The sequence below is a fragment of the Oncorhynchus mykiss genome, chromosome 15 (assembly GCF_057628025.1).
Source record: "Oncorhynchus mykiss isolate SJ-2025 chromosome 15, ASM5762802v1, whole genome shotgun sequence".
Lineage (NCBI taxonomy): Eukaryota > Metazoa > Chordata > Actinopteri > Salmoniformes > Salmonidae > Oncorhynchus > Oncorhynchus mykiss.
Window position 1 is genome coordinate 53133556 of NC_143036.1, and position 17009 is coordinate 53150564.

Consider the following 17009-nt stretch of genomic DNA (forward strand, 5'->3'; position numbering starts at 1 on the left):
GTTTGATGTATAGATGATTTATTTTCATTGTGTGCACAAACCTTCCAAATAAATATCCGTATTGATGCTCACATTGATTCATATCTGTTTATGATCAGTAGGTTAGTCTACAAATAACAATGCATATGTTTATTATACAATATAATACACCTTATTTGGATATTTAAATACGTTTCTCTCCAGTGGCCGACTTTATAGATCAACTCTACAGTAGATATGGGAGCTGGCTTCATCTGGAAACAAGATGTAACTGGCAATGGGACTGTTTGCTTATCTTTGACTTACAACAAAAAAAAACAACCGTGTAACTTCCAAAATAGTTTTTTTGTTTACAAAGCAGGTGGACGTGACGTCATATGGGGGTGGGGGGGTTCGTAGCGCTCAAAAAAAAAAAGAATAACATTCAACTCCGGGTAAGTGCCTCCCCTGGGGCTGTATTGTAATAAGATAGTCCAAAATAGTTCGTGGAATACATCTCGATGTATTGAATCGCATTGCGAAAACAAGCTACTTCTTCGCATTGCGCGTCATGCGAGAGTATTCAAACCGGACTCGGTGTACTGCCTTTTCTGTTACATTAGTAATAACAGCAGCATTGACTGGAGACAGCAGGAGTGCAAGACAACGCTTGTATGAGTGCAGCGCCAACGGAGGAATATTTGAGTTTTTATTTACTCTACGGCTTGTTGTTCATTTTTTCTGATTTATGGTTACTTGTACAGTCACGTGTGAAGATTTCTTGAAGCTGAACGTACACCAACTTCTTCTCACGTGGTGGCTCTTGTTTTCCTGGAGGAAATAAACCTGCGTTTTGGTAAGTTTGAACCAAAGTGTTTCTTTCTATCCACGCTCTTTGAGTTTCACTGATTCTCTTCATCGATTCTTTACTGTCCACTAACTTAAATGATGAAGCTATAATTTGTGCGGATGATTGTGAACAACTTCAAATCATCCCAACAACTACATATTGCATATGTATGTATATATATATATATATATATATATATATTACATATTTCATGTTGGTTCCTTTCATGTACTTCACACAATAGTCGACTTGTGTTTTTTCGTTGCCAAGGACCCTCAAGCAACACTGTCCAGCGTGTGCAGCCAATAGGGAGGATAGAACTCTTCTATAGATGACCACTGGCTCGTTGAAGTCGATATGCAACAATGTATCCTATGCGTCTTTCTTTTCAGTATATCAAAGATGGAACTATGTATTGCCATTAGCACTAATAACAATACAATAAAACGTTATGGAAGACCATTTTTGCATAGGTTGAAAAGTCAGGTAGAATAGTTGTAGATAACCAGTTGAAAGTAGCCTACCAATTCAGAGATGTATTCACTTATTCTGATGTTTTTGAATTAATAAAAGTATATATTTTTAAATGTAATGGTCATAGTCACATTCATTCACTGGAATGGAATCTCAGAGTAGTCTGATTTAAATGTAACAATTCAAGTTTGAAATGAAGTATTTTTTTGGCTCATTGAATATAATGATCATTTGGAATGTACAGCATTCACCACTATCTTATTAACATGCAGATATTGGAAAACGTTTTTTTTTTTTTCTCTAAAACTAAAAGTTGAGCTATTATAACTGATTCGTTGATAATAATGTATTGCAATCTAGTTTACTATCTGTGTAATGAGAATTCGCAGCAGTGTCGTTATCAGTTGCGCCACAGTTCTTACTATTATCATCACCTTCTACTACTATAGTACTACTACAGTAACTTACTTTGCTATTATTTGATGTTCCTTTTTACACTACAGTTACTATTACTATTACATTACTATCGCATTACTATTGCTTCTGGCTACCAACTGCTGTTGCTGCTCAGACTACCAAAGCTTAAAATGAAAGCAAACGTATAATAGTATAACTAGTTGTACTGTTATTGTTGTTGATGGCGATGATGATAAAGATCAATGGGTAACACCTTACCGTTGCATTCTTGCTCCATTACAGCATATTCCATATCTTCAAAGCCCAGATATGAAATGAGATGCCAGTTTCAGTATTATCCTCATAGTTCTTAATGAGCACGATGGACTTGTAGTTCGGACGATGGGTTGCTACACCTCGGTTAAGGCCCCCCCCCCCCCCACACACCCCTTAAAAACACTCTGAAGTACCTCTCTACTTTAGTTAGCGCTGCACCTAAATCGATAGCCTAGGTGTAGCTTTTTTTTCTTATAGAAACGCTAACAAAGTCCCCTCATGGCCTGTGATCAGTTTTCACCCCTGGTGGATTAACAAGACTGAACCCTTTTGTTCAAGCCGTGGGTGCACAGGTGTTCCCCAGCCTGAAATGCAGGTGTGCTTCACTGTTTCATCACTCAACACTTTTGCCCTCATTTTAGGACCATACTTTTGTCAATTCCTTGTTTGGAACCTCTACGATCATTGCCTGGTAGGAACTACATAAGTCTGTAGCTATAGATGCCCTGTTTCAGGGCTTTTTAGTTTGTTGTTGACGTTCACTTTTGGGAAAGTAACCTAATATTTCACTCTGCTGTCTGCATAAAGGCTGTATGGTTGAATGTGGACAAATAGTATCTGGCCAGCATTAGTAGCACGCTGCACTTACTATTGTGTCACTCTGCATCCATTTTTTGATTGCTGCATTTATCATTTTGTGGTTTGCTGCTACATTATGGTAATATGAAAATGAATGTCCTCCCAAGGATTAATGTGTATACGTTTATCATACCTTTCAATCATTTATCAAAATTGAAGCTGCAATATGTAACTTTTGGGGCATTCTGTCATTCTCATTGAAAGCAAGTCTAAAAAGCGGTAGATCTGTTCTATGTACACTATTTCTATGCTTCCCATTCATTAAAATGTTGTGTTTGCATCATTTACTTTTGGTTTTCTACACTACCTTCAAACAGCTGAAAATACAATATTTTTGGTTATTGAAAAGATATTCCACAGCGGTTTAGATGGTACAATGATTCTCGACAATCTACACTATACATTGCTTGTTTTGTCACATGAACTGAAATTAGGTGAACTATTAGAATTTTAGCAACCAGGAAGTGGCAGAGGAATTTCTGCATATTGCACCTTTAAGTTTTAGATTTCAGCAGACCAGTCATAGGTTAATGCATGATTTTTTTCTCTGGTAAAAAAAAAAAAATGTATGCTAGTAACTGAGAAATAGTATATGACTTGTTCTGTTTTTCATGTATATTGAGTCTTCCTTTAAATCATTCAAAGGACATGTCACGCAGTGCATTCTGTCTTTAGAATAAAGTCCATATTGTTTTCTTTTAATTTATTACAGATCAACTTTGAAACAAATACCTACTTTTTCATTATATGAACTCTAGCCTCTCTCTTAGCGTTTGTATTGTATCACCACCCATCCCCCCAGCATCTCCTTTTTAATAAAACTGGCAGCATGCTCAACCTTAGAGGTGTTGCTCTGTTTTTTTGGGGGGGGAAAAGGGAAAAACAAAAGGGTGGAGCACCATAGTTTTATTTTGTCTAAATATGAGCATTGTATCCTGTCTGTGTTTTAATTTATGGGCGAGTCAACTCTGCTCTCTAAGCCAATTAAACTGGAAAGCGCTCTGTTTTTATCCCGTTAACTTCATAGAAATGTTTCCATGACAACCCCCATGCAAGTTAAAGCAACCAGAGGTGATCAAGTCTTTTTTTTCCCCTCCCTCCCTCCCTCCCTTCCTTCAGAAAGAATGGAATTTGTGTTGACAGTTTTGGCCTTTAATGGCACTTTTGTGCTGCGTGAACATATTTGTTTACCAGGATCATATGCTGCTAGCTGTCAGCCTAGAAGAGATTGACTTCTTAAGATAAAAGAGTATATAGCATGCTTAAGAGTCCCCCAGGCACTGTAATTATCCACATAATGGTAATGGTGTTTTGTGTGCCCCAGTAACGAAGAGGCCGAGAGCTCAGACTTTTTTTTAGTTGCGCTCTGGGTCACTTCTATAAGCTGGACTTTCTGCTGTTGTGGATAAGAAACACTGTGACTTTTGGCCAAGAAAAGCTTGTGTTGGGTGGAGTCAGAGGTTACGGATTCAACTGAGATTTCGGTTTGACTCAAGACTCAAGGCTGTGTTAAGTGTTGTCTTTGAAACAAGTCTCAACCCCCCGACGGGTTTATTTTACACCGAGCATTTGTTTGGCTTTCCGGACAAGTTTGGAGGAGTGTCTCATTGCTCGTTGCGTTATGACTCATTTTAGAACAATGGGATACTGATAACTGTTCTCACTTGTCAGTTTGAAACACTTGCCAATATTTCTATTGGTGTATAACAGTCCTACATGCGGTGTTTCAAAGAAAGCAATGTTTCGAAATATCATGTTGTACGTCACCATGCCACGATCTCAGGGTTGTTGCACTACAAACAAATGACCAAACACATGTGCGCTGCAGGTTCAGCGGGTTCCCAAAACCTCATAATGACTCCTGCATTTTAACAAAGAATAGAACCTACGCTAATTGCAGCATGACATGTGACTGATGTAAACAAACTTGCTTTACCACTAACCAACAAAGCATTGTTACCATTGCAGTCTACCAACGCAGTCCTGCTGTATCGGCTCAAGCTAAGGCCTAGCAGTAGATGCTTGATCATGACCTAGACCTTGACAATTGAACCACCGGTTGACCTTTTAAAAGGCCATTAGTTCTACCTGTTACGTGAACTTGCTGCATTTCAACCTGCATTATCTGGACAAGTGTGTGATTTCTGTTTTAGTTGTTTGATTCCCATGCGAGAATAGATTTGATAGTTCTGGGTCACTTCTTGTTCACGTTTTTCTCCTGCTTTGTGCAGCCAACACTTGTTTACTCTATATGACAGAGATGGGCAAGTCCAGTCCTCGGGGGCCAGAGTGGTGACACTTTTTCCCCCCATCCCTAGCACAGCTGATGAATCTAATTGCATTTTAAACTGAAGATCTCTATTAGTTGATTACTGGAGTCAGTGTGATAACAATCAGGCCCCCAAGGAATGGAGTTACCCATCCCTGCTCTATGCTATGGTCACAGCAGTGTAAAATAATGCCAGCCTTTGCTTTTCTTTAAGTTACGGTAGGATGGAGAAAGAAGGGACGGTGTACTGGACTGGTGTGAAAGAATGTGTTGGTTGCAAGGTCTTGCCCTATATCAAAGCTGGAGGGTCACTCATAGCGAACGGCAAGGTCGCCATCACTCAGGCGAAATCTGCCACCACCCTGTCTGCATCACTGTAAACAACCACTCACATCAGACAGATTGAGAAATAACAGGGCTATTGTCTTAACTCTTCAATTGTTTAACGGTTCATTGAGAAACAAAATTGTGTAATGAGTCATGTCTAGATCTGTGTGCAAGCTTCATCTTACAATCTGATTGAATTGTTGGTCAAATTAACATGGCTTTTTTTAAACACCTGGGGCTCATTGAAGTTGTCCTTTTAGGAATTCTAGAAAAAAAAAGGGAGGGAATGGCTAGTATTGATTTGAAGCAGGCACGTGCTGCTCAAACAGCAGGAACACAAACAAACACTGACCTTCCTCTCACTGGTGCTGTGTGTCTCTGAGGACAATTCTGTAGGGGAGAGAGAGATGGGGGGGGGGGGGGGGGGGAGAACTGTTTATTTCAAACATGTTGTAAAAACACAGGATTTGTGAGGGTAATGCTTTTTGACAGGCACATTAGGCTGCAGAAAGAGCATCGAGCTCGGGGCTGGGGGCATATGGTGCTGCCTTCTGCCGACGTTGCTCTACAACAAGTTACAACACTCTGGCAGGGTCACGACTGTCTCAGGCTTGTTCCTTCTGTCTCGCTGGCTCGTCTAAATAAAAACAGTCAGGGAAAAAAACAATAGGGCTTTTGCAGCTTTTGTCTTTCAGAAATACATGGATGCACTTTAAACGACAAAAAATGACATTCTTGGCTATGATTTTTTTACAGTGATATAAAAGGGAGGCCATTTTCAGAAATATGCCTAGCTATTTGGTGTTGTGCCTTTGATATCACGGCCACATTATAATATCTACTGCATGTAGGCTAGTTGATTAGATCATAAATGTCTCAAACAATCCTATTAGCACATTCTAATAGTTTGAATACCTTAATGATTTGCCAATGTATAACAGGTGACATTACAAGCGTAAAAGCTATTTACTAACTCGCTATTAGTAACACTTCATACCAACATTTTGCCCGCTATAGAGTTTCCTCAAACTTGTCCTTGGACAGTAGGCCTAGTTCTTTTTGTCGTAGGGCCATAGTTTTATATCCTGTAATTTCAGAGGGATGGACTTGGACATCATGATGTGAGATGCTGACGCAGTGTTCTGGTTAGAACAGAGGGGATTGGTTGAGAGTAATTATAGGCTACTGTGCGGCTTGTAGGGTTCCCCTGGATGACAGGGCCATGAGCCTTCATTCAGCCGCTTTTCTAAAAGAAATGGCCACAACATATGGCCGCAGCAAAACAATGGTTTATTTTTAGGATATTCGATGGGTGGTTTTTGATTTAGATTGTCACTTCTGGCAACCAGCAAGGCAGATGGTGTAAACTTGAGTGCCCATCGGAGCCTAAATACCTTCGGGCAGCTGCTGCTAATAAACTTTATTTTGTGCATTTATTTCCTTCTAACATGGTTTAGGTCAAGAGCAGTCAAACCTGTTACAACACCTGTTTCTGCATATGTTAATCTGTTGTTTTGTCTTTTCATTAGACAAGAAAAAAAAAGGCAGAGGTCACTCGTGGTTGCAAATGCAGCTGGCACTGGGCCCACTTGGCACGGTACAAAGAGAAAAGGGGGGAAATACCAAGAGAGAGAATGAGGGACGGAGGGATAAAGAAGTAGAGAACGCTCGTTTCTGTAGGAAAGCCACAAGGCCATAGGATGCCTCCTCTGTTGTAAGCTCTATATCTGGAAGGCTGCCTCCAATTCTGAAGAGAATGGAGTGGCTCACAGAGACTACAGGACAGGGAAGAGAAGGCGTTCTCTCTCTCTGTCTCTTTCTCCCTTTCTCCCTGTGAGAGTAGCAGTGAGGCAGGACATGCCCAGGAGCCAATGACTGGCACATGTGTGGCTGCCACGCGCCACACGCTTCCCTCCCGACCCATCATCTGGTGCCCCCCTGTGGCTCTCGCCTCTCAACCACATGTGCCAGGGTCTGTTTGGGCTCAGGGACTAATTGTTCTTTGGTAAACTAAACTGCATGCTTGTTCGGCCCCGACATTAAAACCGGGATGGGAATGAAGATCGTGCTCTTTTTAAAGCAGTTATTTTTCATGAAGTCTTGAAGGTTTCGTTTATAATCGGGTCTGTGTAGCTGAATGTAACAAATACACCATGAAATGAAAGGTTATTGCCTAAACGTTGTTTGAAAGCTTGGAAGATTAGTGTTTTTTCTGTGCAGAACTAGAGCAGGGAACATAATATGGCTCATTCTTGCATTTGGATGTCATGCTCCTTGTGAGAAATGGATTGACATGCGTCCAGAAACAATGTTTATTGCCTTGTCTTTCCATCTGTCCTCCATCCTCTGGTGATAATGAGGTATTTGAGGCACTTCATGTTGAAGTGTTGCTGATGTTGATGCTGTGAAGCCAATGTGTAATAGAATACATTATATTCTGTCCCACTCTATTCCACTGTCTCCAGTAGTCTTGACAAACCTGGGGTTGTATTGGCCCCATGCAGTGAGCTGGTCTCATGTGGCCCTACAGAGCCACACCTCCTATAGCTGTGGGTTGTTCTGATTTGTAGCGCTTCCTCTTTCTCTTCACACAAGCAGCCAGACAGGAAGCATTAAAAACAGGCACAAACCCCCTCTGATACGGGAGTTCATTAGAGATGGGCCTTTGATGGGCCTCCTTTTTAAGTGACTACGGTTTCAAATACCTTGATGTAGAAGCTTAAGAATCCATTGTGCAGTAAGCCCTCTTTTTGATGCGACTTATTTAGATCTGCATAGTAAATCAAGGAGAGTAAATAGCCAGGCAGCAGATGGAAGCACGGAGATAAGGCCCCGGCCCGAACAATCACGTTTGTATTTTGTTATGATGTTGACAGCAGCTAAAACTCACTAATCTAGCTCCACTGATCTGCATTTCAAAGAAATCTCATTTAGCAGCGGGGAGGATAAAGTTCTTCTCATTGTGTCCATTTTATTGCGTTCTCCGTTAATTTATCTGCTGGCAGATTTAACGTTCACCGGGGCTCGGGGAGGGTGAGAGGAGAGAGAGCGGCGTGCGCTGTGGCGGCGGCGTTGCAGAGAGAGGGGGTCTTAAATTCTGTGAATGCGGTAGCGTCTAGACTGTGAGCCCAAGGTAATTACACGTCCGGTGATGAATAGAATGAGTTTGAAGACTCATCTTTGTTCGGGGGCCTGAATTGCTCGCCTAGCACCGATAAGGAGCATTTGGTTCCCTGTAGAAAATATTATTGGCGGTAACTTTTCCGTAAGCCCCCACCGTCGTAACACAGGGATGGTATTTACGTTAAAGATAAAATGATTGTGTACAGTAATCTGACTTGTTAGCATAATGTCCCTCTTTCATCCACAGACTCTTCTTCTATAGCCGCTGTGGAGGTATTTCTGCTTTCCGTTTTAAATAGTTTATCTTGACTAAGCGCAGCGCTTTATGTAAATAGCCAATGGTATTATTAGGCCCCTTGAATGCAGTCTGTATTTATAAGTTGATAGAATTTAAAGATCATTTTTGTATTTAGGCTAAGCGTAAAGATATGTGTGATATTTGTAAATCTCTTGAATTGGTCACACAGACTAAGAGCATTCTTGTTGCTTTTCCTCATGAATAGGGTATTACGGCTTCACAGGCCAACGCTGTATTAAATTTAACTCTGCAAGTCATTTTGGATGAATGGAACAATTACTGAAAATTCTGTTTTTATCCAACTTGTAAGGCGGTGACATTCTACCTGAATATTTATTCAGACAAATATAGCTAAGTGTTAAGTGGTTTGATTCAGATTTGGTGTGTTATTAGTCCTTTATTGCATGTTTACTAAGCCTTTATGCTAGTACTAAACAGTACAGTATTTTCTTTTGAAGTACATCAGTACTAGATTAGATGATTGTGTACGCTAACAGAAACATCACCGTGCCTATTTTCACAATAGACAGTACAGCATGGAAGGGGAGATTTGTATCCTCTTTCCACTGCATAAATGTTACACAGAAATCTGTGTGCACTGTGCAACACGTCTTTCCACAAACTGAAACAGTAAAAATAATGGAACTTGGCAGGTTTTGTTTTCCGAGGTGCCCTTTGGGCTGAGGGCTTTTTGTACAGTTCAGAGAGCACATTCCACAGGATTCAGCAGTTGCTGGTTGCCTTCAGGGGTCATTGGAATTTGGGAAGAAAAAAAAGAAAGAAAAATTCTACAGGAACATCCAGGCTAGGCCATTGGTCCATGTGTCTTAAGTATCAGAGAGAGAGAGGCTGCCTGTAAAACGCTCGCTCAACCACGAGGGGAATTCAAATGTTGCGAGGGGTCAAGTGCTTAAACATGAAGTACAGGCATTAAAACGTCTGAGAGGTTATGTGGCTGCAGTTGGTAATTTTTACGGTAATGTAACAAAACATAGCAAACATTAGAAAGATGCATGTGGAAATAACAGATTGAGGATTGTTTTATACAGATTTGCAGATCGGTGTATTATAAGGACATGGGACATGTCATTATTGTCGTCAAAACCTGTCATTTACTGGTTGATAATTTAAATCTTCAAGGCACTGCACCCTTTCTCTTGGGGGAAAAACACTTCACATATTTTTCTTTATATGTGTACTGTACATTACCTAAATTCTGAAGGTCACCTCTCATCTTTCTTGCACAGACACACACACATGCACAGACACACACACACGCACCCACAAGTACACCCCTCCTTTTTTTTTAGCACAGACTCACATGCACACAAAAGCACTTACTCGCACACATACACACACACAAATATACATTCACATGTACTAGAGCTGGGGGATATGGTCAAAAATAGATATCATGATAAATTGCATAAAAAAAATATTTATTATCCTTTAAACTACAACTACTGCTATTAGTTTGATGGTTGTAGTCATCAATTGTACCATTTAACAATCACCCATATTAACAAATGCATTTCATTTCAAATGTCACATTTCTCTAGTATAGGCTATGTATAGTAATGAAGGATATCCGTAAAATGCCTGCGGTAACCTTTCTAGGGCGGAACCCCTCGACAACATTCCGCTGAAAAGGCAGTGCGCGAAATTCAAAAAAATATTTTTTAAATATGTAACTTTCACACATTAACAAGTCCAATACAGCAAATGAAAGATAAACGTCTTGTTAATCTACCCATCGTGTCCGATTTCAAAAAGGCTTTACAGCAAAAGCACAACATATGATTATGTTAGGTCAGAGCCAAGTCAAAAAAACACAGCCAATTTTCCAGCCAAAGATAGGAGTCACAAAAAGCAGAAATATTGATAAAAATTAATCACTAACCTTTAATGATCTTCATCAGATGACACTCATAGGACATCATGTTACACAATACATGTATGTTTTGTTCGGTAATGTGCATATTTATATCCAAAAATCTCAGTTTACATTGGCGCGTTACGTGCAGTAATGTTTTGATTCCAAAACATCCGGTGATTTTGCAGATAGCCACATCAAATCCCAGAAATACTCATAATAAACATTGATAAAAGATACAAGTGTTATTCACATAATTAAAGATATAACCTCTCCTTAATGCAACCGCTGTGTCAGATTTTAAAAAAACTTGCACTCCCAGGAATCCCAGTTCGACAATAAATGACTGATTTGTTCCATAAAGTCCATCATTTATGTCCAAATAGCCACTTGTTGTTAGCGTGTTCAGCCCAGTACTCCATCTTCATGCGGCGCGAGCACTACGTCCAGACAAAAACTCGAAATGTTCCGTTACAGGTCGTAGAAACATGTCAGACCATGTATGGAATCAATCTTTAGGATGTTTTTAACATAAATCATCAATAAGGTTCCAACCGGAGAATTCCATTGTCTGTAGAAAAGCCCTGGAATGAGAGCTAACTCTGTCGGGACCGCGCGTCACGAGCCTGAGACACTCTGCCAGACCCATGACTCATTCAGCTTCAATTCCCCCCTCCTTTATAGCTGAAGCCTGAAACAAGTTTCAAAAGACGGTTGACATCTAGTGGAAGCCTTAGGAAGTGCAACTTGACCCCATAGACACTGTGTATTCGGTAGGCCGAAAACTACAAACCTCAGATTTCCCACTTCCTGGTTGGATTGTTCTCAGGTTTTTGCCTGTCATATGAGTTCTGTTATAATCACATACATGATTCAAACAGTTTTAGAAACTTCAGAGTATTTTCTATCCAATACTAATAATAATATGCATATATTAGCATCTGGGACTGAGTAGGAGGCAGTTCACTCTGGGCACGCTATTCATCCAAAAGTGAAAATGCTGCCCCCTATCCCAAACAGGATAAGTGATCGGTATGGTCGGTGTCGATCATTTTCGGTTTATCGTACCAGCTCTAACATGTACACACAGACACATACTCACATGCATACAGTCACCTAACAGGTAAATCCGGGTGTACTTTGTTGTTTCCAAGTTTATTGCTTTCCCCTGAAAGCTAATAACTCATAGCTCATGTGCAAGAAAACCTACCCACATTTATCCAATACATGTTTGCACAAGTATATTCGGGGGCGGGGGGGGGGGGCATTTACAATTTACTATGTGAATTGGAAACTTGGTTGATAATGTTTTACTGTATGAGAACATGCTTTTGATGAATGATTTCTCTCTGATCTGCTCTCCCCCTGTATATCCTCTACAGACATCTCTGGACTGGATTCCTTCCCCTCCTGAGACAGACGGACAACAACCACACGTTTTCACCCTCGGGGTAAGTACTACAGGCCTTTCATGTCCTGTCAAAGGTTTTCTGCCTTTGGACTGATAAGGCAGAATTTGACAATTGTTAACTGTGTAACTTGACTTAATTTTCCAAGATCATTCATCTCAGAGGTGTCGTGCATAACTTTGAGGGCACCGATGGCCAAATCTTAGTCTTATGCATAAAATAAACGATTCTTTCTAGATTTTCAGTGTTCAAATGGACGAGACTTGCCTGCACCTCCTTATTTTCAATGGACATGACACATCTAATCTTAAGGACAAAGGTGTTTGATTTTGTTCTAGTTTCTATACTTGTACCTGAGCAGGAGTGTTACGCTAAAGCCCAGCTGAGGCGCAGTTACCTCCATAGAAAAAGAACAGATCTTCGTCTGCCCACCATGATAGAATTCCCCCTCTGCAGTGAAACCTGTCAGGTTGTGCCTGTTTGGTCTTCACACTTCATAGACTTCCAATCTACTGTCGTTTAAAAAAAAAGTTATGACATGCATTAGATCCAACCAACGTGGACTGGGAGGAAGGATATCTGAAAGTCTTCTTAGTGAATGTTGGGAAAGTTACCTAGACGCCTGTGTTTAATTGAGAATGACCCCGTCCTAACACATCACAATAAACAAAAGGGGTTATTAACACCGAGAAACCCGGAAGTGTTTGAATGTGTTTATGTGCACATGCATGAAGGTGGTGTTGAACATGCACTAGCATGTTAGCTCATAACAAATGTTCATTTGTCTAGGATGAATTATGCAACGGATGTAAGAAGGGCCGCCACGTTCTGAAGTCCAAAGTGGTGAGTCACTACTGCCTTTTACACTGATCGTCTGCATGCCCTTGTGTTGTGTGTGTGTCTTCTGATTATTGTCCGATCTGAACAGTCACATCCACTGCCAATTCCTGTTGAGATCAGCTCGAGGGATTCACATGCGCTGGTCTTTCGGGGCTGGAGGTACAAGACAACTCCTATCAAGTGACGAAGCTCGTTCAGAACTTCAAGCGGAGAAGTGTAGATGCATGAATCCCCGGGAGACACGGTTCATAAGTCAATCCTCCGTGCACAATTCTACGTACAGTAACAAGTGGGAGATGCGTGTGCACCCTACTGTACTGTAACGTCACCCAGTGGCACAACTCAGAGCTTCTGTAGCCCCTTAGATTCCCAATGAGATTCTCTATGAGACAACCAGCGGGGATATCTGAGGCAGTTTGTCGTCACCAAGTCAGTATAAAACCAGCATAAAGAATCCCAGCCAGCACAGTAAGTGTGACACACACTGATTATGTGACTGCTACTACGGCGGAGGCCTGCCGTCATTACTAATGTGTCCCCACGGCAGCCAGACTGAGACAGACACACAGGTGTCTCAGACTGAACAGAACATTGCCAGACGGTAAAACTGCAGTAGCGATGGGGAGGAGAAGCCTCATCATCGTGAGGGGATGGAATTTAGCCGTAATTGGATGGGGGATAGATATCGAATGCTAACTTGACAATGGGTGATTGTTCAGTGAGCACAGAACAGTTGAAGTGAATTGCTTTGCAGGTAAAATCAAATGTAAAAGTACTGGCTTCTGTGTTTGTAGCCCTCCATAACTTCTCTACTATCAATTATTAGTGTAATTAAATGAATGCTGTAGGTAATTCTCCAGTATTTTCATAGAAGTCAGCCCATAAAGTTCTGAATTTGAAAAATGTTGTGAAAAAAGTCAGGGCTTGTTTTGATCTGTTTTTCAATGTTGCGGAGAAGAACTACTCTTAGACAGGTTATTTCCTAAATCCCAGCCACTGGTTAATTTTCATATTTTGACCCAGTCTGAGGAAGGACATCTATTTATCTCCATATTCAGCTGCAGAGTTTTGCCTTTGAGGTCCAAGAATGATTCAAGTGAGGCATCTAGGAGCCAAGCGGAGCGAGAGGCTGGGTTAGGGTGGCTCAGCTCAGCTGTAGACCTCAGCACCAGCCCACATCCCAAGAGTCACATCTTCACAAGACTAAGCAGAACCGAGATTCCCTTCTCTCTTCCACCTGAAAGAGATTTTAATATTCGTTTTTCATTTGTTGAGTATCCCATTTAAATCTTCAAAGATGAACTCTTAAAGCATATCTGTTCTAGAACAGAAGCCCTCTAATCATCCCAAAGAAGTATAATTGACCTAACTTTCGCATTACTGTGAATGTACACATATATCAAATCTACAGCAATTAAAGCATATCACTGGCTAGTTTATAGAAGCAGGCCACGGACGGATGGCTTTGCCTCAGACTTCCAATTTGGAATTGATTTCTTGTTATGATCAGAGCTTCTGTCATTTCATTTCCAAAATCCTAAAGGGTTTTCTGAGCCAAGGAGCCCGGCTGGCTTCCCCCTGAGTAGGAGAGGGTAACTTCCACGGGTCTTTACCCTGGACACCCTGACTACTGGGGAGGGAGAAGAATCAAAGGGACTTGACTCGTCCCTATTGGCAGGCTCCATTGTGGGATTGAAGAGGATGGGGATGGAGATCAGGCTAGCGCCCGTTTTTTCTAATCTTTATCCACCATTAACTCTGGCGCCCAGTGTGTGGCTGGGATCAGGTCATTGGTCAATCCCCCATTCAGAACCACCCCGGAATATTTCAAAGTTAAGCCCCGTCTACAACAAAAAAAGTATTACTCATCAAACGTTCACTTTCTCACTCTCCGGTCCTCCCAAGGATCTGCCTGCCTCCCTTTCTTCCCTTCCTGCTTATATTCCTCTCTTTATGGTCCACTGTTTTGTCTTCCCACTTGGAGGGGGGGAAAAAAGAGTTGACGTTTTGGAACTTCCCCAAGTTTCCATATTCCAGTTTAATGAGGTTTGGTTTGGGGTCTGATAGTGTCATGCTGTGAGCAAATTGGACCAAGAGTGGACCCACGTCCTACTCTTTACAGATCTTTGGTTGGATAAGGAGTTGGAGTTTTTTTTAAATAGAATTCTGGAATTGTACTTTGCCTCACAGGAAATATATATTCACACCTCATACATATTTTCAACCTTCCCCTTGTCCTTCACTTGGTGCAAGCACACCATGTGTAACCTATTGCTTCTCCACAGTATGTTCCTTCAGTTTCCAAAGTCTAACAAGGTAGACTTAAAAAAAAACATCTAACTTCAAATCTATTTTATCAAGAAAGACCTTTGCGCTGATATGTTATCTCCTTGCCTTTTCAATCCATTTAGTTTGTTCTAAGGTTTATTTGCCTCTCCTCCTACCTGCTCAGAAGAGGAATAATGAGGACCCAGAAAGAAAAGCAGAAGAGGCGTCTAGCATAGATCAAGCGTAGAGGAGTGTTTGTCCGGAGTGGACAGTTGCCATGAGAATAGAGTTACAGAAGGGGGCGTCTCTACCTAGCTGCCATGCCTCCTGATGGAGAAGACACACTGACTCAATGAGAGTATTGATCCGGAGAGGAGAGGAGAGGAGAGGAGGGGGGTATGCTAATCAACAGTGTGAATGGTCACGGATGCAGCCCTGGTGGGGCGACTAGTCAGTCAGTCAGTCAGCCAGTCAGTGTCTCTCTAAAGGTCTCGACGCCTGATCAGATCACACTGGGGGTTGTGGCCCCTTATAGACCCCTCATAGGATAAACTATAGGACTTAAGTCCACCTCCCCATTCTGCATGCATTGGTCACTGCTTGCCAAGTACTTTGGACATGACTGATTGCAGGAATTGTATGCACAATCATACTCTTTTTTAATAAACGAGATGCATCTGGTGTTTCACATGTCATTCTTTCCCTCCGACTTAATTGGGCGTGGAATCCCAGACTCATGGCATGTTTCCAAGTGCCTGAGATCATTGTGAAACAAAACCCTCAAAATGACATCAGAGCGGCTTGACATCGGTTTGAACTTGTTATTTCAGGTGGGAAGAATTCCCGAGTCGCTTCCTTTGCAGGTGATCGTGTCCGATGAATTGGTTTCACGCAGTTTCGCCTTCTTTGTGGCAGGTCTAATGTTGATTATCGCGACAGTTTGAACCTGTGTGTTACCGGCGCAGCATTCATGAAACAGGGTCGTTTTTTTCTAAACGTATACAAAGCCTCTGTGTTGTTATTGGTTTCTATCTGCTTCCTTCGGATTAAGATAGGTGGGGATTTGTCAATGCAATATTGGCCAATCATGTTGATAGAATGTATGCGTTTTATGAATATATGTGTCCTCCTAACTCTTTAAATACAGTCATAAATCAATACATGTGCCGCGCAGAAAAGAATACCCATGACCCATTTTGAATGAACTGAGGCTGAATCCTATGTGGAAGTTGAACCAAAGTGAAAACATTGAGTACATTTTGTCATGGAATAAATACACTATTAGCAGCAATTGGTTTCTAAGAATCATACATTTTTAAAGCTTTGAAGAAATGGAGTCTGAAGGATTCCGGCCTCCTGCGGGGTTGTAAGACTCTCAGATTATTGGAATAATTGGCCACAAAGAAGGTTCATATAAATGTAAATTAGAACACATTTCTTCAGTTATGAGAACTTTTTTTTAATACTAATCCAAATATAGTAATTATTCACCGACACGACCAGGTTTACATCTTTCATTTTGTATTATATTATACCTCAGTAGCAGCCCAAAGTGTAGCACAGTTTTGTTTTGAAACACTAAGGAAAAGTTAACCCAAATGACTACGATGACACATTTGGCATCAACATGTAGTGTTGTGTGTGTTTGCTCTTCAAGTTAAGATCCTGTAGATAACGCTATTTCACAGGCTATTTTTCCTTGCTTCAAATCGAGCCCCGGTCACAGCCATTGCAAAAGCTTTTACTACAGAGGCAAGAAGTCAACTGCTTTGTTCATTATTATGGTCATTTGATAGGGGTTTGCAAAGAGATACAGAGGGGAGGGGGGGCCTTGAATCCCACTTCCCCCGGACACAAACCACAAGCCTAGACAATACGTCACGTGCTACCTACTTTTCCCAGAATGGCCAGAAAGCATCTCTCTACGTGTCGAGATGACAAGTCGACAACTCGCTTGATTTGAGACAAAACCCTGGCAGGAGTTGGCATGTGGAATCTATATATGTTGA

General features: G+C 41.3%; 1 protein-coding gene across 1 annotated transcript in view; it reads left to right on the forward strand.

Annotated features, from left to right (window-relative positions):
- The first annotated feature begins 579 nt into the window (after positions 1-579).
- The window catches only part of LOC110490233 (forkhead box P2), a 114529-nt gene continuing 98099 nt past the window's right edge, over positions 580-17009 (forward strand). Inside the window, 3 exon segments of the mRNA XM_036944523.2 lie at positions 580-814; positions 11866-11934; positions 12682-12735. The gene's annotated coding sequence lies outside the window, so the exon portion shown is untranslated.